A 26,344-nucleotide genomic window follows, 5' to 3' on the forward strand; every position below is an offset into this window, starting at 1 on the left:
GTAAACATAATATACACATGTAAGCAGATTTGTTTTGAGATTTTGGCTCACAGAGTGACAAGGATTGAGGAGTCTTAAGACCTGATGATCTCTGTAAGCTGGGGATCCAGCAATTCTGGGGATACAGTTTAAATAAATCTCTGAGAGCCAGAGAGTTGTGAGCAGAAGACTGGTGCTCCAGCCTAAGCCTTCAGCTGTAAAGCCAGAGAATCTTCCATTTCTCTACCCTTTGCTTCTACTCAAACCCTCAGTGGGTTCGATGCGAGAATCAAATTTGGGGGAGGGTAGACTTTTTCTTCAGCATGCCAATCTCTCTCTCTCTCTCTCTCTCTCTCTCTCTCTCTCTCTCTCTCTCTTTCTCCTGGTCTCCTCACAGCACAAAATAATATTTAAATACCTGGATATCCTATGATTCAATCAAGTTGACAACACAAAGTTTACCAACACAATCCTTTAATCTCTTCATGGATATATGTAAGCACGATCAAGTTCAAACCAACTTTCTGAAAGATGAATCACCACACATTGCTGAAGCGAGCCATCTCAGCTGAGTCAGCTCAGTTTAGCCAGCCCTCAGTCCTCTTTGCAGTTGATCACAGATGTGTGAGTTACAAAATATCCACAGACCATAAGATGGGAGAGAAACACACTTTTATTGCGAGAAGGCACTGTGAGTTTCATTTGAGTGAATAATATTTTTATTATATATGTGTGTACACACACACATGTGCACATGCATGCACGCACGCACACATTTAATTAACTCCAACGCTTGTGCTTTCCAGGCACAAAAATCCAAAACTGGTAATCAATGTCATGTCCTAGTTGAGATCTCTCAGTGTAAGAAAACTGACTCTAAAACCCATAACACACATGCTCACACCAGTAGTACCAGGGTCTAGGGGGGGAAAAACCCTTGGGAAATACCAGCATTAGAAGGCTTTTGATATATAACAAGCCACCCCAAAGCCAAATGGCTTACAAAGAAAAACCCCACACAAATATCACCCCCACCAAAAACAAAATTCTTTTTTAGCTCACAAATTTGAGGATCTATAGTGTTTGCTGGGCTTAGGGGCCATCCTGTCCACCCAAGCTAGGCTCTGCTAATATCAGCTGGGCTCACCCAGGTATCTATGATTGGCTTGATTAGCTGAGAGTCAGTCATGAGTTGGGTAACGAAGTAACACTGTCTTCAGGCCAGCATCAGCAGTGAGCTGTCTTTGGAATATGTAAAAAGCCATATTTGGAAAGAAGTGACCGATTCTCTTCTCTTGTGACTGGTTGAGCAGAGCACTGACTCCGTCTGACTGAAGCATGCTTCCACAGGACTTGAGAAATCTCCCTGCAAAGAATAGATTGTGTTATACCAACATCTTGCTTCCCTGTACTCCTCTACCTGCCAGAGATGTTGTACAGCAATTGCCTGAGACAAAGCCCTCCATCTCTGAGGACAGCTCATTAAGCTAGGAAGTAAAGAACTCAGAGGCTTCAGGAAACCCCTGAAACTGGCTAGATCTACCGGGCTCCTACCTCTCCAATATAAGCAGCAAGGGTTGCTACAAGACCATCTCAAACAAACAAACTGCCCAGAAGACTCTCAGACAAGTGGACCCACCTAAAAGAGGGTCAGAGCTTCCTGGAAGGAGCAATGATTAACTTGGTTACCTGGAAGACTCAGGGGTCAGCTGGTATACCTAGAAGAAGCAGAGGGTCAGATAGTCTATCTGGAAGGAACAGAGGTCAGCCCCAGTACCTGGAAAAAGCTCAGGTAATCTGAGATTCCTGAAAGAGGCGGTCCCCTACCTGTTGAGCTGCCTGCAGGTGATACAGTGCATTCTTGGTTTCCAGCTGTCGTTGGCTGTCACATGCTGGGGTGGGCTTTTGGTGGTGCAGCTGTCTGAGTCATTTGTGCTCTTACAATGTGACCCCTCACCCAAATGTTTTAAGTAACTCCAGTACAACCCATTGGATCAGTACAACACCAAGGTGTACTTTGGTATAATCATGACTTTGGTCTGTCCTTGATTTCCTATCTGGGATGAGTATATGTTTGTTTACATTTCCACAGGAATAGCACGATAGACATTGGGACCAACACTCACCTGAATAAAGTACTCTTTTTCCCCCCAAAAGAAAGAAAAACGAAGAAAGATAGTGAGATATTACACACACACACACACACACACACACACACACACACACACCACTAGAGCTGCTGTCCAAGTTGCTACCCAGTTTTTATTCTATTAAAGTTCCCTCTTTGCATTAGTTTCTATATACAAAGGCTTCTCTTTGTGACTTGTTATTTCTATAAAAACCCATCTCATTTCATAACATCTCAGCCAAGAAAAGCAAAATGTTGAACCACAACAACAAATCATTTCAGGGACTTAAGGCTAGACCAACAGCAAAGTGTTAGTGTGAGTTGTGTCTGCTTCCAAAGTTGGATATTGAAGTTCTAACCCCGGTAGTTCAGAATGTAAGTCTCCTTGGGAACAGGGTCATTATAAATGCAATTAGTTAAGCAAGTATCCTACGGAGGTGCACATAAAGGGAATATCATATGATGGTGTAGAGGCTGGGGTGACCCAAGGAACACCAAGGATTGCCAACAAGGGAGGCAGGACTCAGCTTGTTAGCCTAGGATGTCTAACTGTCTAGAAGTGTAAGGTGAAGTGTTTCTCCTGGTTAAGCCAGCCAACCTGTGGTCATTTGTTATGGCAGTCCTGGAAATTGAGTTTGTGTGTGAATAATCACCTATGTTACAGGACACTGCACACTTGTTTCAAATATTGTTTCTTACCCTTAGAAAGGTTGCTGGCCCCAGTTCCAACTATGAACACAGGTGGATGTTTGCCTGGACTCAGCCAGCATGGCCAAAAGCCAGTTCAAAGCCCGCTCTCCTGACTAATTATGCACTTCGCTCTACACTTTATTACTCTGCAGAGGTTTCTAACAACAACAAAAAAAAAATGTTGAGAACAAAGCAAAGACTGGAGCTGCTGCTGTTTGAAGATGCCCCTATGGCGCAATAGATTAGTCTCTAAAAGAATTAGTTCTTAATCGATTCCTTATAAACTCGATGGTATTTCATGCCCTCCCAAGGTATTTCCCATTTAAAAGTGCCCTGTGGGAGATCCTTTTGTACAGAGAAAGGTATTTTTTGGAATGTGAATGATTGCCTGCTTCCTTCTAAATTTGTTTGCTTTCCAAGTGTAATTTCCTTTCCTTTAAGAGATTTGTGTGTCTGCGTGAAAGGAGGCCTGCCTTCAGTACTGTGCCTCTCTTCTCTGGCAGGGGTTGGCAAAAGCTTGCCTCTGCCATCCTAGTTAATGATAGCCACGAAGGCCACCCACAAGTTGCAGTGCTTTTTAAATACACGTGGTGTCTGAAATGCCTCCCTCCATTTCCAGCCATTTTGAACATCCTCAACTTAAAATCATTGCTTGCGTAGGAAAAGGGAAAACATCATTCTGTTAGATGCCAACCCTAAGCTGTTAGTTACTCCCTAACTATTAGTGATCTCTGTGTTAATTACTACTACAGATACCTAGCTGTGTGTAAAGTAGCAGGTGCTTTCTTTCCTTCTCTGGGTCTGCCTCTAGGCTGCCTGTGTAGGAAGAAATCCTTCTAGTGGCCTATGAGAGAAAAGATGGCTATGGCTAATAACTTGACTAATCGAGTGACTTTAATATCAGTTTTCTAGGGGCAACAGAAATGGTTCAGAGGTTAAGAACACTTGCCTGGGTTCAGTCCCCAGCTAATAAATGCCTGTAACTCCACCTATAAGGGATCACATGCCCTCTTCTGGCCTCCTTGGGCACTAGGTACGCATGTGGTGCACACACAAACATTTGGGAAAACATATGCGCACATAATAAATCTTTAATAACAGTTTCCGTTGGGGGATAAAAGTTGCCAATGTTTTTATGAGTCTCTCCCGCCATTGTTTGTGTTGTTGATTAATGAATTTCATAAACACCTAAAAAGATCTCAAGTCAGGAATTGTGTTTAGTCCTCAGAACACAAAGGTGAAGAGGACTCTGGCTCGCTCTCACTTGTTCTATCTCCACATGGAAGTACAGGATTAGAGAAAGGTGCTTTGGGAACACAAAGAGAAGTCCAACGTTGAAAGAAAAAAAGTATTAAAATATATGATTGGCTCATAAAATTACCCAGAGGTATCATACTTAGAAGTATCATGGCCAGGTATGACTTGGGTCAAGTCATACCACTGATGTTGAGCCCTGAAAGCCTCAAATCCTGCCTGTTTCTCAAGAGTCACACATCAGCAAATGGTCTACAGTCTTTATTTCCTCCCTTGCCTCTCTTCCCACCAAACTCTCCCATCAGTGCATGTAATTGGTAAAACTTGAAGCTATGGATACATAGAGAAGGGAAAAACACAAATACCCGGCTTTTTCCTTAAGGAGGTGCATATGTGCAGGAAACACCCCATAAATAGAAAACCAAACATCGAGAGGGTTACTGTGAAAGACGAAGGTGGCACTAAGAAATCCCTTGTTCCTATAACTTGGGAGCTGGGATCATTGGAAACCTTACAACTTCATCCTTTATAGGATAATTCTCCCCTATTGGAGAATTCGCTGTGGCATGGGAAGTATTTTCAATTTTGTGTAGTGTGTTGTTGGTACACACAGCCAGTATGACCTCTGTGACTGTGGTCCTCTGCAAGGCCATGGCAGTTATGAAGCTCTCCACTTACGCGTTCAGTGAGGACAGACTGCACGCCTAGGACTGCTCTGACCTATATTTGGCATTACAGTCAATTGAGCAGAAGTACTGGACACATCTGTGCCCGTATCATTTCGTGTCATGTTCACAGAGATGACACCTGGAGTCTGTCATCGTGACAGCAATCTGTCATTGTTACAGAAGCAATTACAGTTTGCCCTGACATGAAGACCTTCACGGTCACTCAGGGAGGTGAGAGCTTGCTTGGCAGTTGCAGTGGGACCACCCTGGCTACACCTTCCAGTTAGCTGCTACAGACTCGGCCTCAGTAAAAAGAAGCCAGAAAGGAAGTGAGATAAGGCCCAAGGAGAAATAGGTTGAGGATGGGCTGTTTGGCCAGACTCTTTGAAATAAAGATTCCAGGCATGGGAGAGAGGCTCACTCTCCTGATAACTACTTCCATCTTTTTCCCCTGAGGGCAGCTACTCATCAGGGACACTCAGCCCGTTGGATTTCCGGTCCCTGTGCAGCACAGGAAGGCTCCTGGCCCTTATTCCTCATCTTCCGAGTCTATATTCTAGAAAAAAAATCTGAATTATCTTAAGGAAAAGAAAAATCCTTCCACTGCAGAATTAAGCATCATTTTAAGAGGCGTATGTGAGCCATGGCAAAATGGCTTCATGTCTCAGTCACGGGTTAATGTTTAGATGTGAAGAGGTCCCATGGGCTCAGGCCCGTTTCCCTGGAAACAGGAGGAGAAACAGTCTTCAAGGAAACCAGGCAAGTACACTATGACCAGACTCCGGTGTAACTAAGTCTCTCCTGGCCAGCTCTGTGCAAGCTTTCAGCAGGACTGGTGTACAGTTCTGACATGTGGCAGTCAGAGCTGACTATGCAGAGTGTAGGCACACTGAGGGTATTTTAACATTCCCTGCCGACTCCAAGCTTCTATAGGTTCATTTCTTATAGCCATGGTATTATTGTTCCTTTGAGTTTGAGATACTTTTGAAATGTAGTGTCTTAGTAATCTCATCCTAAGATTTTTCTTTCACTTTTTATTGATTCTATGTGAATTTCACACCCCAATCCCATTCACCTCCAATCCCTTTGGATCTTCTCCCCACCCTGGCAACCTCTCCCCCCAAAGTAAAATAAAAATGAAAACAAAACAAAACAAAACAAAAATCTCATCATGGAAGCTGTAGTGTGTCACAGTGTGGCCCACAGTACATCCTTTTGTCCAACATCTTTACTTGCAAATGTTCATTGCATCGACTCATTGGTCTGGTCCAAGGCCTCTGGCTTCTGCCTCATCATCAATACTGGATCCTCACAGACTCTTCTCAGATATTCTGTTGCATCCCTGAGTGATGGAGATCCTGCAGCTTTGGACCTACAGGACTGGCCCCTTCATGTGTTCCCAGTTCATAGACATGGTGGATGTTGGGGTGGGCCAATTCAAAGCCCTGGATCTAGGCTTTGGCAGTAACTGAGTGGGTCAGCCAACCGGTTCTCCCACATCCACACCACCAAGGTGTGCTCTTCAGCACCCCCCTGGCTAGCTAACCCAATGTTGCATCCAGCAAGGGGCGGGCCCAGCAACCTCATGCCCTGAGGGTCAGCTCTGCACCCCTGCCACCAGGGTCAGCTCTACTGTGCTGCCCATCTGAGGTGCAGGGCCCATTCTCCCAACTGCTGCAGCAGGTTAAGATCAGAGCCAAGTCTCCCACTCCCATGAACCCCCTTAGATATTTTATATTTGCTTCTACTTCCTAGAAGGTGAAGTAATAATGACCCTTATGAAAACAACAAAACCTGAACACAGTCTATTAAAAAGTTTCAGGCATCAAATAGATAGATCGATTAGATAGAAAGATAGATAGATAGATAGATAGATAGATAGATAGATAGATAGATAGATAGACAAGCAAATAAGTAACAAGTGGGACTAAATAGGCCTGGAGAGTTTATTTTACTTACAACAGAAAAGGAGATTTCCCCAGGAAAAGGAATTTACCTGAACTAAAGAGATGGAAGTGTATGTTTAGAAAGCCCACAACAGCTAGATCTCACTGAGCAAACTATCAGAGAGAATAGATGGCAGAGTTTGCATCTAGAATGTTCCTCGAAGGTCTGTGCTCATGAAGGGGACATTGGAGCCTCACTCAACCTCTTTTTCCCTTTCTCTCCACTCCCTGGCCACCTCGAGCTGAGTAGCTTTGCTCAATAACTCTCCCCCTCCATGATACTCTCTCTGCCTTGCGGCAGGCCCAAAAGCAAAGGAACCAAAAGACCATATACTGAACCTCTGAAACACTGGAAAGAGTTGGACCCTTCCTCATCCTAAGTTGTTTATGTCCAACTTGTTGTTGTTGTTGTTGTTGTTGTTGTTGTTGTGATAGGTGACTAATACAACTTGCTCAGTGAGAGAGCTATAGAGATCTACCAAGGACTTCCCTTCGATGTATTACTGAAAAGAGTTGCTCCTTGATCTCCACAGTGAATTGGTTCCAGGAAGACCTACAAACACCAACATCTAAGGATGCTTAAGTTCAACATGCAAAATAGCATTGAAGTTCACTTGAGTGTAGCCTACACACCTGCTCTGAAGCACTTAACTCATTACTGGGCTGCTTATACATACTACAACACATAAGTTATGGGAATACGGGTTATGATGAACTGTCTGGGGAGTAACAAAAGGGGAGCAAAAGATCACTATAGAATTTAGTATAAACACAACTTCCTAAGAATACACTCAATCCAAGAATAGACAAATCTGCAGACATGGAATCCAGGGATACCCATGAGTACCTACACTGGTTAGGATTGTGTGTGAGAAAACCGCCTGAGGCAGGAGAGAAGCCCAAGCAGAGAAAGAAATCCTGAAGTATGTCCAGGGCTGGAACTCATTTATATTCCAAAAATTAGAGCAGAGAACCCTGCAAAAGCATCAGGAGTAAGTGACACTATCCAAGAGAACACTGCCAAACTAGCCCTATGCAAAATAGCGACTGGTCTCACTTAACCACATTCTAAAGAGAGCCTCAAAAGGCTTGCACTATTTGATCCCTGACTGGCTGTTGCTTAGATCATAGCATGGAAGCATTTAAAGTACAAAGCTTCGCACCCAAGAGCCTGAAGTGTAAAGTGCTTGGCACCCAGTGAAAACTTAGCAGACATACAAACTGAAGAGAGTGACCCAGAAGGCAAACGTCCATCAACAGAGACAGACATGGAAATGGTATGGTCGGTAAAATTACTACCCCTGCATGGTAAAGTGGAGAGCAGAAATAATTAGCATGGAAAAGAGAAGCATAAATGATGTTTTTACAATGCAGCTGGGTACGACAGTGCACACCTGTCATTCCAAATCACACTTGAAACAAACTTTCCAGAAAGAAAGCCCCAGGCCCAGTAACTTCACTGTCAGGTGCCATACCAGCTCTATACAATACAAACACTTTTAAAAATTGAAAATTACTGTACCAGGAAAAATAATTGTCTCTTCTGGATGTTCATGTTGTGATTCCTGGAAGCTCTGAACCTGCTGCCTTGCATGGGAAGGGGGAGTTTGCAAATGTCACTAAGGAGAGGAGAGTGTCCCGTGTTACCCAAGTGAACCAACAACAAAGGTTCACTTAATTGAAAGGAAAGTGGAGAGCAAGAAGCTGAGAGGCCTGGGTGGCTGGCTTCCATACATAGTAAGATGGAGGACTGGGTGAGGGGTAGAAGAACTGAGCCAGCCTTTGGAAGCTGAAGAAGATGAGGAATGAATTCCCAGAGCCCCCAGAAGAACCTCCACTCTGCTAACACCATTATTTCACTCAGTAAAAATCATGGAACCCCAAGAACTTTGAGATAATGTGTTTTTACTGTTTCATTCAGTTGTGGTAGTGGTGGTGATGACAGTGGTGGTGGTAGTGGTAGTGGTGATGATGATGGTGGTGATGGTGGTGGTGGTGATGGTGGTGGTGATGATGGTGGTGGTGGTAGTGATGGTGGTGATGGAGATGGTGATGGTGGTGATGGTGATGGTGGTGGTGGTGATGGTGATGGTGGTGATGGTGGTAGTGGTGATGGTGGCTTGAGAGTTTATATTTTTGAGGCAATGTCTCATTAATTCCAGTCAGAACTCAAGCTCAGTATATTGTGGGCTGAACTCAGAGTATACTCTAGGCTGGCCTAGAACTAGCTGTCCTCCTTCTTTAGCCTCCCCAGTACGAGATTACAGACTCATGACATCACATCTAGCTTGCTTTCATTGTTTGAAGTCGCTAAATTTATGTTAGTGTGTTACAAGATATAGCATAAAATTAATACCTGGGAAGGACGTTTCCAACTTATTCCATGGGGCCCGCACCATATACCTGGAACAGACCATAACATTACAGTAAAGAAACCCATAAAACCATTACCGAATTAGCAAGCCAATTCTAAAATGGAAAAAGGACAAGTCACCATGTCTGAGTGCGATTTATCCCAGGAAACCTATAATGCATTCAAACTCCAGTGCGTTCCCCTGTGTCCCAAATTCTTCTAATGGTTTTGACATCCACCAACACATCGTGTGTCACCCTTTGTCTTTTCCCATGCTGTCCTTAACTCAGGCTTCACCCACAGTAGCCATCTTTCTGTTTCCTAACTTGTCACACGCCTATGACAAGCTCAGGCTCTGTGACAGCAAGCACTGTCTTCCCTAACCCTCTCTTAGGGACCATCTCTAACTGATCCTGTAGCAGATGGGCCTTGGGTTCTGCCTCAGGCTCCTCTGCCTTCCCACCTCTCCTGCCTTTCTACCACATTCTATTAAGGCCTTTGTACCAAAGCATCACTCACTGATAATCTTTGGTCTAGACTATGAACTCCAACAAACTGAAAGTGCTATTCAGAACATCTTTGAGTCTAAATGCTTAGCACCATGCCTGGCGCAAGGTAGAGCCTTCACCTGTATCTGCTGATTTGTATCTATTGCATAGTTGGTACTTTCCAGAGATAAATCCAGTGTTCTAGGGCACAGGGATTAATATTTTAATTTATCAGTTAAAATAAATAAAATAAAATAAATGTTCCATCCACTGGAGACTGGAAAGGTTCCAAAAACAAACATCACTTTTTCTGCTCAAAAATGCATCACATAATTTGCATGTGTTCATGGGCTTACCATGTCAAAGTATTTATACTATGCCAACCTATCTGAGGCACTAGGGAGGATGCAGGGAAGCCTATTTCTCTGATGAGAAGACGTAGACCCAGGAAAGAAGAAAGATATGTCTAAGATTCTGGTGTGAGATGAAGCAGACCGGCTAGACCCATCTACAGTTGGCTTACTCAGTGGTGCCTTACTCAGTCCATTCTTTCCTATCTGTGCTACGGTCCCACCCAAACCTACAAAGAGCGGATATTAAGAGCTTTTGCATTTGCCTCAGGCCCGGTGCTGCTTTCAGTCTCTGTTTCTGTGCTTTGCCTTCTATATAACGTCTGTAACACATGAACTGCTGCAGGCCTAGTCAGCCCTGTAGCAACCCAAGCGAACGCTTTGGTCCCTAGACTTTCTGGGCATTGCTTGTATTTCCAGACAAACAGGCTACCTTCTTTACTCTCCTTTTTAAATGATAATAAAAAAAATATGAGAACAAGTATTTGAACGAAGATTGATTAGACGCAGCTAAACAGGCCAACAGCCTATTGTCTTTCCTGTTTCACATCCTAAACTCTGTCTCATCTCATGACACAGCCCACTAGGTCTACCATCGTCATGTGCTCCACCTCAGTGGTGGTGAGGATCACTGATCCTGTCTAATGTTCCCAAGTGGTCCTTCTGTGCTTGGTTGCTGTGTGCCTTGCTGTGCCAGTTTCCCTCAGCCACCCATTATTCTCTAACATTTCTGCTTTCTTCTTTTTGTTTTTATCCAACTGCCCCGCTGCTTCCATGTTTCTATGAAGAGAAGGCCTCTTTCTTTTCTGCCTCTGTTTCCTCACCTTGAGAACTATCTTGGAGTTCCAGTATGCAGGCCCCCATCACCCTTTGACTTCTAGAAAATGATCTGAATTTCCCTCCACTGATGATTCATTTTTTTCATTTGTCTGATATTTTAATTTCTTTCTTTGCAGCCATCAAATTGCTCAATCTCTTTAGACCTCTGCCAAATTTCTCAGATTTGCTTCCTTTTTTCGGTCTAGTACTACAGAATGTTCAGAGAGACGCTTTCCTAGTGGGTGGCCCTTGATCCCCAACAACCATGAAGAACAAAGGAACACCTTTGTATATTACGGTGCAAATCAGAAATTGAGTCCTGTACTATGGACTCCTAAGGGAACAGAAGTGATTATATAATATACAGTTATATGTGATATACAGGAAATTTATTAGATCTTATAGGATATGCTCTGGTTGGTCCAACAATGGCCATCTCACACTGGAGAGACCAAGAATCAATTGCTCAGCTCATAAAGCTGCAGAACTCAAAAGTCTTCATCTGGCACTAAAGGCCTGGGACACTCCCTGAGAACACCTCAGCTTCAGTTTATTTAGAAGCAAACACACACACACACACTCACACACACACACACACACTCACACACACACACACACTCACACACACACACACACACACACACACACACACACACACACACACACATACACACATGGTTCTAGTACTGGTGAATGAATTCCACAGCAACAGGACAGATGAACTTGCCAGTGAGAGTGAGACTAAGTAGGCAGCAGGCAAAGATCAAAGGGCAAGGCGTCCTTCAGTCACTCGAAGGCACCGCCCGTATTTAGGGTAGGTCTTCCCACTTCAAATAATCTGACCAAGAAAATCCCTCCCAGGAGTTCCCAGCTGTTAGTGCTTCAGGTGATTTCAGATGGGTCAAGTTGACAACCAAAATTCACCATCACTAGCACCAGAGCCTGAGGACACAGCAGAGAATATTTAAAACAGTGATGTGTAGCACTTACGAAATCTCCCTCCTATGTCTGATAGGCAAAGAAAGCATGCAAGGAAATAATCACAAGGCTGTTTGCAGCAGGGATGGAGGACCTGACTGCAAGAGTTAGTTGCTCACAGAGATCTCTGCATTTGTGCTGTGTTTACCTCCCCCATTCCGTGTGTCTTCCCTTCTTGAGAAAGAATTAGATTGGTTCAAGGACCCAGCACAAGCCCTCAGAAAACCCATTCCCCTTTGCAAGATTTCTGTCTCTGTTCGGGGACTTTAATTCTCCATTCTCCTCTGAATTTGTCTTCATGTCACTTCTCAGCACTTGAGTTCTACTGTCAGTCATAATTGTTCCTACATCTTTATCCTAGAGTTGAAATCGATTCAGACTTGAACTCAACCTTATTCTCTAAGCTAGGTGGCAAGGGGACAATAAAGGGAGGGGAAACACTTTGACTGTAAGGAAGATTGGGTTCGAATTTGGAGAAATAGAGTAAGTAGCTCCTGTGTGTGTGTGTGTGTGTGTGTGTGTGTGTGTGTGTGTGTTTAGGTGTGTGTTTGTGTGCCTGTGTGTGCATGTGTCTGCATATGTCTGTGTGTGCTTCTGTGTGAGTGTCTATGTGTGTGTTTTTCTGTGTGTGTGTCTGTATGTTTATCTGTGTGTATGCCTGTGAGTGCATCTGTGTGTGTCTGTGTCTGTGTGTATGTCTATGAGTGCATGTCTGTGTATTTGTGTGTATGTATGTCTGTGTATGTGTCTGTTTCTGAGTCTGTGTATGTCTGTGTGTGTGTGTGTGTGTCTTTGTATGTCTGTTTGTGTCTGTGTATATGTGTGTGTATGTGTCTGTCTGTGTGTCTGTGTCTATTTCTGTGTATGTGTGTGAATGTGCCTCTGTGTCTGTGTGTGTCTGTGTATGTGTCTATGTGTATGAATGTGTCTGTGTATGGTGTGTCTGTGTCTATTTCTTTGTGTATGTGTGTGTGGATGTGTCTGTGTGTCTGTATGTATGAATGTATCTGTGTATTGTGTGTCTGTGTCTGTTTCTGTGTGTATGTGTGTGTGGATGTGTCTGTGTGTCTGTATGTATGAATGTATCTGTGTATTGTGTGTCTGTGTCTGTTTCTGTGTGTATGTGTGTGTGGATGTGTCTGTGTGTCTGTATGTATGAATGTATCTGTGTATTGTGTGTCTGTGTCTGTTTCTGTGTGTATGTGTGTGTGGATGTGCCTGTGTGTCTGTATGTAAACAAACTTCTTAAAACTGAGCCTCAGGACTTCCTTTTGAGAGGTGGGTCTCCCAATTCGTTTTGATTGAAACTATATTTGGATCTTAACTGTCCCTCCAAAGGCCAAAATCTTTAGTCCCTGATTTTGCTCCAAGATACACTCTTGCTATGATGTGCTGCTTTGCCACAAATGAAAGGAAAAAACTGTCAGTCAAAGTAAACGTCTTCTTTTTGTAAATTGTTGACCCCGGGTTATTTGCTGGGAAAGCTAACAGCGAGTAAGCCATCCATCCTCTCATCTCTCCTTTGTCTTCTCCTTCTAGCCAGTCTTTTCCCATTCTCTAAACTCATGTTCATTTCTCTAAGAACATGTAGTCTCATCTTTGGAAAAAAAAAAACTGGGTCTTAAATCCTTTCAGTAAAGGTCACTAATAAGGGTGTGTCGGGTGAGACAGGACAGCACCTCGGAAGAGTCAAAAACCCTCAGCAGGTCACCAAGTAACTGTCAGTTCCTTTCCTGTGACAGAGCAGGTGGGAAGCTAGAGACAGCCACGAAGGCAGATATTTTTAATTATGAATACAAACAGGGAGACTGGGGCTTCCAAAAGAATTCATATAACTGCTGATTCTCTGTAAACTGAAAGACTCAAAGCCTCTGAGACACAGTTCCCCATTACTGGTCCCAGTGCTGGGCTGTGGTCCTATTTTAAGATACAATCAATTGTGCTTCGAACATTTTAGGGAAACAGCATGGATTTCTCCATGCAGCTCTGCGGGAGGGCTGTGAAATAGAATTGCCATGTGTCGCCCGCTCCTGGCTTGTCTCGCTTTGGTGCAGGATTCTGGGTGCTGCCCTCACTTTCCCCAGAAAGTGTGAACATTAATGTTATTTCACCTCCACTGTGGGGGATACTTACTGAACTGATCCAGGTAAAATTAGCTTCTAGTCTTGTCAATACAATACTTAATTTGAGGAGAACCTCAGGTTTTCTCTTTCCCTTCTGTATTATTTTTTTCCTGTATCTACTGCTCATTTCTTTTATTATAATGTGTTTTGGGTTTTCTTTCTGTTCATAAATCAATAGTTTGCAGCAGTAATAAAATATAATTACATACATCAATGCTAAAGGTTCGCAGAGATTGCTGCTCTTACATTGTATTTACTTGGCCTAGACTGAAGTCTGTGTTGTTTTTTTGTTTGTTTTTTTCCCTAACAGAATCTCACAGAGACTAAGGCCTAGCCCAGGCTGTCCTCAGATTTCCAACAATCCTCTTGTTCTGTAGTCCCAAGAGCTGGGGTTACAGTTGTGAGCGACAGCACCCAGTGTGGCATTGTCTAAGTGAACAAGGCAAAGGCTTCCTAAAGGTCACCTGACCAGTGCCTCCTTTATATGTGTGGTTTCTCCAGACGCTGTTCCTTGGCACAATTTGGGTGATGGAGCCGAGGAGCATGGAACCTAGGACCCACAAGAATGGGCAGTATTGGCTTCTGGGCGGCGCCATCTTCAGCTCCAGACAGCCGGCCACCTTCCTGGTGAGAGCACGGGGGTCTGCCCGGCCTGAGAGGTTTGTGGCACAGGCGCCGGCGGGAGCCTTCTTGGCTCCGGGACTCCGCGGAGGGCAGGCTGCACGGGTGACCGTGTGGAATACAGAGTGCCAGCCGTTTCTGGGACGGGCGAGAGTCGCAGAGCTTCTGGGCGGCGCCATCTTCAGCTCCAGACAACCAGCCACCTTCCCGGCAAGAGCCACAGACCTTCTGAGGCGGCGACATCTTCGACTCCAGACAACTGGCCACCTTCCTGGCCAAAGCAACACAGCTTCTGGGAAAGATCCTGTTTTGGGCCTTCACCTTCAGCCAGGAGGAGGTCCAAACACCAGATAACTGTACACCTTCCCTGAAAGAGGAGAGCTTGCCTACAGAGACTGCTCTGACCACTGAAACTCAGAGAAGAGAGCTTGTCTCCCACGCCTGCTGATAGAGGGTAACAAAATCAACAGAGGAACAATCTCTTAACAAAGACAACTATAACAACTAACTCCAGAGATTGCCAGATGGCGAAAGGTAAACGTAAGAATCCTACTAACAGAAGCCAGGACCACTCACCATCATCAGAACCCAGAACGCCCACTTCGCCCAATCCAGGACACCCTAACACACCTGAAAAGGTAGACCTGGATTTAAAAGCATATCTCATGATGATGGTAGAGGACATAAAGAAGGAATTCAATAACTCACTTAAAGAAATACAGGAGAACACTGCTAAAGAGTTACAAGTCCTTAAAGAAAAACAGGAAAACACTGCTAAAGAGTTATAAGTCCTTAAAGAAAAACAGGAAAACACAACCAAACAGGTAGAAGTCCTTATAGAAAAACAGGAAAACACATCCAAACAGGTGATGGAAATGAACAAAACCATACTAGACCTAAAAAGGGAAGTAGACACAATAAAGAAAACCCAAAGTGAGGCGACGCTGGAGATAGAAACCCTAGGAAAGAAATCTGGAACCATAGATGCCAGCATCAGCAACAGAATACAAGAGATGGAAGAGAGAATCTCAGGTGCAGAAGACTCCATAGAGAACATCGGCACAACAATCAAAGAAAATGGAAAATGCAAAAAGATCCTAACTCAAAACATCCAGGAAATCCAGGACACAATGAGAAGACCAAACCTACGGATAATAGGAGTGGATGAGAATGAAGATTTCCAACTCAAAGGACCAGCAAACATCTTCAACAAAATTATTGAAGAAAACTTCCCAAATCTAAAGAAAGAGATGCCCATGAACATACAAGAAGCCTACAGAACTCCAAATAGACTGGACCAGAAAAGAAATTCCTCCCGACATATAATAATCAGAACACCAAATGCACTAAATAAAGATAGAATACTAAAAGCAGTAAGGGAAAAAGGTCAAGTAACATATAAAGGCAAGCCTATCAGAATTACACCAGATTTTTCACCAGAGACTATGAAAGCCAGAAGAGCCTGGACAGATGTTATACAGACACTAAGAGAACACAAATGCCAGCCCAGGCTACTATACCCAGCCAAACTCTCAATTACCATAGATGGAGAAACCAAAGTATTCCACGACAAAACTAAATTCACCCATTATCTCTCCACGAATCCAGCCCTTCAAAGGATAATAACAGAAAAAAACCAATACAAGGACGGGAACCACGCCCTAGAAAAAACAAGAAGATAATCCCTCAACAAACCTAAAAGAAGACAGCCACAAGAACAGAATGCCAACTTTAACAACAAAAATAACAGGAAGCAACAATTACCTTTCCTTAATATCTCTTAATATCAATGGACTCAATTCCCCAATAAAAAGACATAGACTAACAGACTGGCTACACAAACAGGACCCAACATTCTGCTGCTTACAGGAAACCCATCTCAGGGAAAAAGACAGACACTACCTCAGAGTGAAAGGCTGGAAAACAATTTTCCAAGCAAATGGTCTGAAGAAACAGGCTGGAGTAGCCATTCTAATATCGGATAAAATCGACTTCCAACCCAAAGTTATCAAAAAAGACAAGGAGGGACACTTCATACTCATCAAAGGTAAAATCCTCCAAGAGGAACTCTCAATTCTGAATATCTACGCTCCAAATGCAAGGGCAGCCACATTCATTAAAGACACTTTAGTAAAGCTCAAAGCACACATTGCACCTCACACAATAATAGTGGGAGACCTCAACACACCACTTTCATCAATGGACAGATCGTGGAAACAGAAACTAAACAGGGACACAGTGAAACTAACAGAAGTTATGAAACAAATGGACCTGACAGATATCTACAGAATATTTAATCCTAAAACAAAAGGATATACCTTCTTCTCAGCACCTCACGGGACCTTCTCCAAAATTGACCATATAATTGGTCACAAAATAGGCCTCAACAGATACAAAAATATTGAAATTGTCCCATGTATCCTATCAGACCACCATGGCCTAAGACTGATCTTCAATAACAACATTAAGAATGGAAAGCCAACATTCACGTGGAAACTGAACAACACTCTTCTCAATGATACCTTGGTCAAGGAAGGAATAAAGAAAGAAATTAAAGACTTTTTAGAGTTTAATGAAAATGAAGCCACAACGTACCCAAACCTTTGGGACACAATGAAAGCATTTCTAAGAGGGAAACTCATAGCTCTGAGTACCTCCAAGAAGAAACGGGAGAGAGCACATACTAGCAGCTTGACAACACATCTAAAAGCTCTAGAAAAAAAGGAAGCAAATTCACCCAAGAGGAGTAGACAGCAGGAAATAATCAAACTCAGGGGTGAAATTAACCAAGTGGAAACAAGAAGAACTATTCAAAGAATTAACCAAACGAGGAGTTGGTTCTTTGAGAAAATCAACAAGATAGATAAGCCCTTAGCTAGACTCACTAGAGGGCAAAGGGACAAAATCCTAATCAACAAAATCAGAAATGAAAAGGGAGACATAACAACAGATCCTGAAGAAATCCAAAACACCATCAGATCCTTCTACAAAAGCTTATACTCAACAAAACTGGAAAACCTGGACGAAATGGACAAATTTCTGGACAGATACCAGGTACCAAAGTTGAATCAGGATCAAGTTGACCTTCTAAACAGTCCCATATCCCCTAAAGAAATAGAAGCAGTTATTAATAGTCTCCCAGCCAAAAAAAGCCCAGGACCAGATGGGTTTAGTGCAGAGTTCTATCAGACCTTCAAAGAAGATCTAATTCCAGTTCTGCACAAACTATTTCACAAGATAGAAGTAGAAGGTACTCTACCCAACTCATTTTATGAAGCCACTATTACTCTGATACCTAAACCACAGAAAGATCCAACAAAGATAGAGAACTTCAGACCAATTTCTCTTATGAATATCGATGCAAAAATCCTTAATAAAATTCTCGCTAACCGAATCCAAGAACACATTAAAGAAATCATCCATCCTGACCAAGTAGGTTTTATTCCAGGGATGCAGGGATGGTTTAATATACGAAAATCCATCAATGTAATCCATTATATAAACAAACTCAAAGACAAAAACCACATGATCATCTCGTTAGATGCAGAAAAAGCATTTGACAAGATCCAACACCCATTCATGATAAAAGTTTTGGAAAGATCAGGAATTCAAGGCCCATACCTAAACATAATAAAAGCAATCTACAGCAAACCAGTAGCCAACATCAAAGTAAATGGAGAGAAGCTGGAAGCAATCCCACTAAAATCAGGGACTAGACAAGGTTGCCCACTTTCTCCCTACCTTTTCAACATAGTACTTGAAGTATTAGCCAGAGCAATTCGACAACAAAAGGAGATCAAGGGGATACAAATTGGAAAAGAGGAAGTCAAAATATCACTTTTTGCAGATGATATGATAGTATATATAAGTGACCCTAAAAATTCCACCAGAGAACTCCTAAACCTGATAAACAGCTTTGGTGAAGTAGCTGGATATAAAATTAACTCAAACAAGTCAATGGCCTTTCTCTACACAAAGAATAAACAGGCTGAGAAAGAAATTAGGGAAACAACACCCTTCTCAATAGTCACAAATAATATAAAATATCTCGGCATGACTCTAACTAAGGAAGTAAAAGATCTGTATGATAAAAACTTCAAGTCTCTGAAGAAAGAAATTAAAGAAGATCTCAGAAGATGGAAAGATCTCCCATGCTCATGGATTGGCAGGATCAACATTGTAAAAATGGTTATCTTGCCAAAAGCAATCTACAGATTCAATGCAATCCCCATCAAAATTCCAACTCAATTCTTCAACGAACTAGAAGGAGCAATTTGCAAATTCATCTGGAATAACAAAAAACCTAGGATAGCAAAAACTCTTCTCAAGGATAAAAGAACCTCTGGTGGAATCACCATGCCTGACCTAAAGCTTTACTACAGGGCAATTGTGATAAAAACTGCATGGTACTGGTATAGAGACAGACAAGTAGACCAATGGAATAGAATTGAAGACCCAGAAATGAACCCACACACCTATGGTCACTTGATCTTTGACAAGGGAGCTAAAACCATCCAGTGGAAGAAAGACAGCATTTTCAACAATTGGTGCTGGCACAACTGGTTGTTATCATGTAGAAGAATGCGAATTGATCCATACTTATCTCCTTGTACTAAGGTCAAATCTAAGTGGATCAAGGAACTTCACATAAAACCAGAGACACTGAAACTTATAGAGGAGAAAGTGGGGAAAAGCCTTGAAGATATGGGTACAGGGGAAAAATTCCTGAACAGAACAGCAATGGCTTGCTCTGTAAGATCGAGAATTGACAAATGGGACCTAATGAAACTCCAAAGTTTCTGCAAGGCAAAAGACACCGTCAATAAGACAAAAAGACCACCAACAGATTGGGAAAGGATCTTTACCTATCCTAAATCAGATAGGGGACTAATATCCAACATATATAAAGAACTCAAGAAGGTGGACTTCAGAAAATCAAATAACCCCATTAAAAAATGGGGCTCAGAACTGAACAAAGAATTCTCACCTGAGGAATACCGAATGGCTGAGAAGCACCTGAAAAAATGCTCAACATCCTTAATCATCAGGGAAATGCAAATCAAAACAACCCTGAGATTCCACCTCACACCAGTCAGAATGGCTAAGATCAAAAATTCAGGTGACAGCAGATGCTGGCGTGGATGTGGAGAAAGAGGAACACTCCTCCATTGTTGGTGGGATTGCAGGCTTGTACAACCACTATGGAAATCAGTCTGGCGGTTCCTCAGAAAACTGGATATAGTACTACCGGAGGATCCAGCAATACCTCTCCTGGGCATATATCCAGAAGATGCCCCAACTGGTAAGAAGGACACATGCTCCACTATGTTCATAGCAGCCTTATTTATAATAGCCAGAAGCTGGAAGGAACCCAGATGCCCCTCAACAGAGGAATGGATACAGAAAATGTGGTACATCTACACAATGGAGTACTACTCAGCTATTAAAAAGAATGAATTTATGAAATTCCTAGGCAAATGGATGGACCTGGAGGGCATCATCCTGAGTGAGGTAACACATTCACAAAGGAACTCACACAATATGTACTCACTGATAAGTGGATATTAGCCCAAAACCTAAGATACCCAAGATATAAGATACAATTTCCTAAACACATGAAACTCAAGAAAAATGAAGACTGAAGTGTGAACACTATGCCCCTCCTTAGAAGTGGGAACAAAACACCCTTGGAAGGAGTTACAGAGACAAAGTTTGGAGCTGAGATAAAAGGATGGACCATGTAGACACTAGCATATCCGGGGATCCATCCCATAATCAGCTTCCAAATGCTGACACCATTGCATACACTAGCAAGATTATGCTGAAAGGACCCTGATATAGCTGTCTCTTGTCAGAGTATGCCTGGGCCTAGCAAACATAGAAGTGGATGCTCACAGTCGGCTATTGGATGGATCACATGGCCCCCAATGAAGGAGCTAGAGAAAGTACCAAAGAAGCTAAAGGGATCTGCAATCCTATAGGTGGAACAACATTATGAACTAACCAGTACCCCCTAGCTCTTGACTCTAGCTGCATATGCATCAAAAGATGGCCTAGTCGGCCATCACTGGAAAGAGAGGCCCATTGGACACGCAAACTTTATATGCCCCAGTACAGGGGAACGCCAGGGCCATAAAAGGGGAGTGGGTGGGTAGGGGAGAGGGGGTGGGTGGCTATGGGGGACTTTTGGTATAGCATTGCAAATGTAAATGAGCGAAATACCTAATAAAAAATGGAAAAAAAAAAAAAGAAAACATCTGGTTGTAAAAAAAAAAAAAAAAAAAAAAAAAAAGAATGGGCAGTATTTGCAAATCTGAAGGTAAGTAGAAGGTCCTATGCCAAGGGAATGTTCTGAGATCTTTCATCCATCCAGAGAGTGGGAGAATGTCAAAAGTGAGATGGGACCACATCTCTAGAAGGTGTGGGATACTATGTGGGTTGCCAAAGCAAGGTCCCAACTCATTCATTTATTTAAGAAGTATTTGTGAGTGCCTACTGTGTGCCCATTAATGATTTGAAGGCTAGAGAAGCAATGGAAGAAAGATCAATATAGTTTCCTACCATGACAGAGTGTGTAACCTATCAAGAAAGACAAATCATAGTTAAATAACCAAACAAAGGAGTCAGTAGTCATAAGACAGCTGGAGTGGAGAGGGGGGTGGGGACTTCAGGAGCTCGCAATAATGATTCCCAGCTGGGTCTGGGAAATCAAAAGGACGGTTACATTTGTGAGTTGAGCTTTAATAAAGCTTGAGTTAGCCAAGTAAAGGGCAGAGTCCTGGGGTCAGAGATTGGAAAAGACAAGAAGGAAGAATGATCCAACAGGAAAAGGACCCTCCACGATGCCCCAGAGGATGGAAGCAAGCGGCTTGACTCGGTCAGTGAGGTGAGAGAAGGAGAGCACCCAAATGGACTAGAGAAGATGGTGCCTGGTGAGGCAGAAAGGCAGCCAGGGGCCACATCAGGAAGGATCTCACCATAGCCCTGGCCCTCTGAGGTCCCCAAAGCAGTGCGAAATCATTGAGATGGATTTTTGGGTGTTTTCTTTTTTTTTTTTTTTTTCAAAATATATGATGTGATCTTATTGGATTTTTCAAAAAAGACTCTTGTCAGTTCCAGGATTTAAAAACAAACAAACAAAACAGTAGTTTGGGGGACTGGAAATAGCACAGTGTCTGCTATGCAATTGTGAGGACCTTATTTCAGATCCCCAGGACCCATGGAAAGAGCAGGAGATGTCAGCACACATCTGTAATCTCAGTACTATAGAGACAGAGACAGACAGATCCCTGGAGCTCGCCGGCCAGCCAGTCCAGCCAAATCAATGAGTCCTGTGAGAGACTCTGTCTCAAAAAATAAGGTTGAGAGCAACTGAGAAAGACACCCCCCAATTGACCCTGTGGCATCCACATGTGCACACACTCATGTACACACACGTACACACACACACGTACACACACACATACACACACACACACACACACACACACAGCAGTTTTAGGGCACCTGAGAAAGAAGTGTGGAAAAAACAACTAAGTGGCTCAAAAAAGTCAGAAAGGAGCCTGTTCGTACACAAAAGGGTGATGGGGACTGTAACCAGGACCAGAGGCTCAAAGGAACACCGGATCTGTGAGGCTCTAGGTCAGGATCAGCTTGAAAATGAGGTTGCTCTGGTATGGCTAAGACTCAGAGGAGTAGGTGGCCTCCTATTTCTTCTGCCGATGACAAGCAGGTTCAAAGGTGTCATGTCTGAGTTCCCAACTGGGAAACCTAAAGCTAACTCTCACCTCCTGATCTATGAAGAGGAGCCATGGTGATGCACACTTAGCCCGCAGTTAGTCAGTGTCTGTTTGGAAAATGTAACTGTGCAGGAAGAAGAGTGGAGTCACGAAACAAGAGTGTGAATAGCCAACAGGAATTTAAGGAAGGCATCTACCTTCTGCTGAGGTTGTCTACAAACCTGGGTCTGTCGCAAGTGGTAATCTCACCTCAGGCCACATCTGTATAGCCAATTTGCAGCTTACCCCTTCATGTTTGGAAATGAAACAGAAAAAAGAAAGGATAGAGGATCTGTTGTTGGGAGACCTCCACTGTGGTAATCTGATCACTCTTGATAGTCCTACAGGCAGGGGCTGGGCATTTTCCACTCATCCACAGCTCACATTGCCCTACATGGTAACAATGGTCACAAGCAAGCAAACTCCACAGAGTAGGATGTGAACATGCAGAGGGCATGGCTGAGCCAACAAGGAAAAGGAGAATGAAGAATCTAGGTTGGTTTAGTTTCAATACTGAGGAGAGATACTGGGAGCTTCAGCCAGAAATGGTTGTCAGAGGAGACTCTGGCTGACTGGAAGGGAGTGTCAGTTCATTGATACAGCAGAAATATGAAGACACTCAAAGAAACATCTACCAGGTAAACTAGAACACTTGCCTTGAATTGAGAAAAACTGTCTGGCTTGGGGGTGGGGGTGGGGAACACGGAAGATACTCATGACGATAATAGTCAAATCCGATATCATGTGTAAAAGTCCTGAAGAATCCAGGAGAACCCCTTAGGAAAAATGCAAGGGACAGGAGGAAAATAAGGGAGTCAGAAGCTGAAGGAAATAAACAAGGGGTGGGACTCTGGACTTAGAGGAAGGAAATAACATCACCGTACTGATAAGGACTAAGAAGAAAGACTTTTGAGTGTGTCAGAGATGGGACCTTTGACAGCACGGAAAAGCCAGAGCATATCTCTGTGAGCTTTACGGAACCTAACACAAAGCTGTCAGACTATTCAAAGCAGTCCTGTATCTCAGGCTAAGAGACTTGATAATCCTGTTTCTATGACGGCGGTCCATGCTGAGCTTCCTAACCTATCTGGAAGAAAATCTGGTCATTCAGATCCTAAAGTCACAGTCAACCAAGTAATAAACCTACAGGGAATGGCGTCCTTTACTGTGTACCCTTGCGACTCGAAGCTTCATCCAGCCTCTGGCCTGTCTTCAGGCCATCTCAGCCAGGTTGCCACCCATCTCCATTTTCAACAGTTCCAGAGGCGATTCCTCAACGTTTGGCAGTCTGTCCTACGGTTTCTGGAAATTCTTGACAAGGTCGATGAGAAGATAGGCCTCTCTGACCCATAATTTCTAAGAAGGCCTGCTTTGGCAGGCTGAGTAATGACTCAGTTGATAGGAAAAGTCAAGCCAGAGACCTCCCTCTTATAAAAAGTCAGAGCACAGGGTCACCGCAGCTGAGGCAAACAGGCTGGAGTCCCTCAGAGTGTGCTGGAGGGCCCTGGCTAGGGAACTGAAGACTTCTGTCCTATCCCAAAACATCAAAAGCTCAGAGTACAAAGAAGTATCTGTGCTGCACCCCGAGAACGAGTGCCAATGACATTACTCATAAGGAATGGCTGTTATCAAGGTCTTGTCACTGGGGTTTTTCCAACTTCTGGTACTCAGAACTGAGAATCCTTCAGACTATGTGCAGTGCTTAAAGACAAAGAGCATCAATTAACCTCAGACAAGCATACTGAAAACACAGTGGGATGAGAAAGACTCAGGACCCAAATGCATCCTTGCTGTAGGTAATAAGACAGCTTGCAGGGCTTGTAGAGAAGGGCTGGGAAGCAAAGTTTCATCAGATTTCCAAGACTTGAAAGTTGTCAGATGCTTATTGAGGACTGAACTGGGTGGCAGAGCATAATGATGCACCTTCCTGAGGAAGGAGATTAGTGTGAGCAAGCAACTATGAACAGCATGAAGGCAGCTAGCCAAGGCAGGTGTGTGGTGCTGCCAGAGGCAAGGGACACTCATGTGAAAAGGTGGATGGGGAAATGTAAGAGGGGCTAGGCATAGCTTGGAGCATGGCACTTGCCTGGAATGTGCCACTCTTGGGGTAGATCACTAACAGCAGAAAACAGGGAACAGGAAACACAGAAGAGCCTCATGGAGAAGCTGCTGAACTTGTAAGCACTTCATCTGCACTACAGGCCTAGGTGCACTGGCATTTGACGACAAACAGTTGGGAAGGGTAACTGTCTCCAGTCAGTGACCTGGAAGGTGCATGCCATGATGTAATTTGCTGAGATGTGAATCTGAATGGGCTTCGGGGAGGCTAAAGAGTCCATGCCAGCCATATCTATCCAGTGGGTGGAGCTCACTGAACACCTAGCATTTGTGTCTCCACACAGCTTGGCTCACTTTCTCATTGGCATTGACACAGTGAGTCTCACACGGGCTTTTCGTTTTTCCTTGAGGACTCCGGTGATAATGCAGTTTAAAAGGTAACAATAACTATAATGAAGTAAGTTTATTTTAATTGCAAACTTTATGTAAATACCTTTAGAAATTATCATAGTCCCACGTTTGTTTGAGATCCATTAAGTCTGAGAGCATCCTTTACTTTTATGACTATAGTTTACTATATTTTATGGTTGAACCCGTCATGGTGACACTCATGATTCCGGAGATTCACCAAGGTCGTGGGTAAAGTCATCAAGAGAGTCACTGATCAAAGGCTGTAGATAATATATTTTATTGCCACTCTACTAGGTACATCAAATCTTTTACATTTTGAAAATAAAACATATTCTCCCTTACACATTTTTCCTACATTTTGGAGGCAGCTAACATATTCTCTCCATGTATGGCCTCTTGGCTTGTACTACCAGAAGACAATGGAGTTTTTAGCCACACAACTGCAGACTGACCAATTATTCAAATGAGAAAGATAACCTAATTCTCCAGCTGAATGTTTTTCTCTCTGTCTATCCCTTAGAAGATAATAACCACTGAAACCCAAACTCTGGCTTCCTCCCCCAAACCGTCTCTTGAGCATCGCCAACTGAACACGATTTGACTCCCAACCTCAACAATTTCCTACTTTTGTCTTCATCTGACCACATGCATTTGACCACCAAAGCTGGAAAACTCAATATTTGGCCCCGACCTTCCTCTAACACTAATCAATCACTGAGTGAATCAAATTTACCTCCTAATGACTCTCAGACGCAGCCAGGCCTCCGGAGCCCCATAACTCTACCCTAACTCAAGGCCAAATCATCTGTCAATCATGGACCCTGAAACCTTGCCTATTTCTAGTCTCCACATTGGTAGAGAACCATTTCCCACCCCCTCAAACTGAAACTTGCGTTCACTGACTTCCCCTGAAGATCAACAACGAGTTTGGGGACAGAGATTTGAAGTCCGTTGACCACTAGCGGCTGTTTTCCCCTGACTGCGCCCAAGCTCGTTCACCTCTCTACGCATTTTGCTTTTTCACAAACTCATCTCTGTCTCATCCTCGGATGTTTCTCTTCTGGGCCAGTCTCAATCAGTCCTCAGGATCTAATTCAAATGTCACTGTCTCGGTAGAGCCATCTATAAATCTCAGTGGCTCTCCTGTCTGGCCTCCCCTGGCACTGGCTATCCGTTTCTATTACAGCAGCAGCACAGTTGACTGTAACAACTTGTTAATAGATTTATCTTCTCGAGCGGATCATGAACGTTGGTCCAACCCCGAGTCGCTAGTACCTAGGGACAATACTTGGCTCCTGCCATGCCACCAGGAAGTGTTTGCTGAATAAAGGGACCAGTGATGGAGGCTTGCAGCTACATCATAAAGTGAGCCATGTCATCAAAGAAGGAGATTGCTTTTTGTGTGTGTGTGAACTATAAAGTGAAGCCAGCGTGTCAGAAAAGGTAAGACAAGGATGGAGGCTGCTTTTAGAACTGCTTTCAGAACTTTAGGAATTCATCTGTCCTAACTAAAGACTCACCCAGGCAGTCTTGTGTGGCCTGTTAGAGGAGTTCACACGTGAGTACCAGATCCAGCAAATGCTCAATGATCGTGAGGGGAAAAAAGGTTAAAAGAAGCTGCTGGCTCTGAACTATGAGAGAAGACACGTAATTAAAAAAAATCATCTCTTAAATATTCTTCCTATTTGACACCCGAGATC

The 26,344-nt window shown here is 43.4% G+C and overlaps 1 long non-coding RNA gene across 1 annotated transcript; it reads right to left on the reverse strand.

Annotated features, from left to right (window-relative positions):
- Positions 1–634: 634 nt before the first annotated feature.
- Positions 635–26,342, reverse strand: Gm16701 (predicted gene, 16701). Its single transcript, NR_037988.1, has 3 exons — positions 26,165–26,342; positions 9,022–9,068; positions 635–1,345 (listed from the first exon to the last, which is right to left on the reverse strand). It is a non-coding gene; the product is annotated as a predicted gene, 16701 (long non-coding RNA).
- Positions 26,343–26,344: the final 2 nt, after the last annotated feature.

This window comes from Mus musculus, chromosome 1 (assembly GCF_000001635.26).
Source record: "Mus musculus strain C57BL/6J chromosome 1, GRCm38.p6 C57BL/6J".
Lineage (NCBI taxonomy): Eukaryota > Metazoa > Chordata > Mammalia > Rodentia > Muridae > Mus > Mus musculus.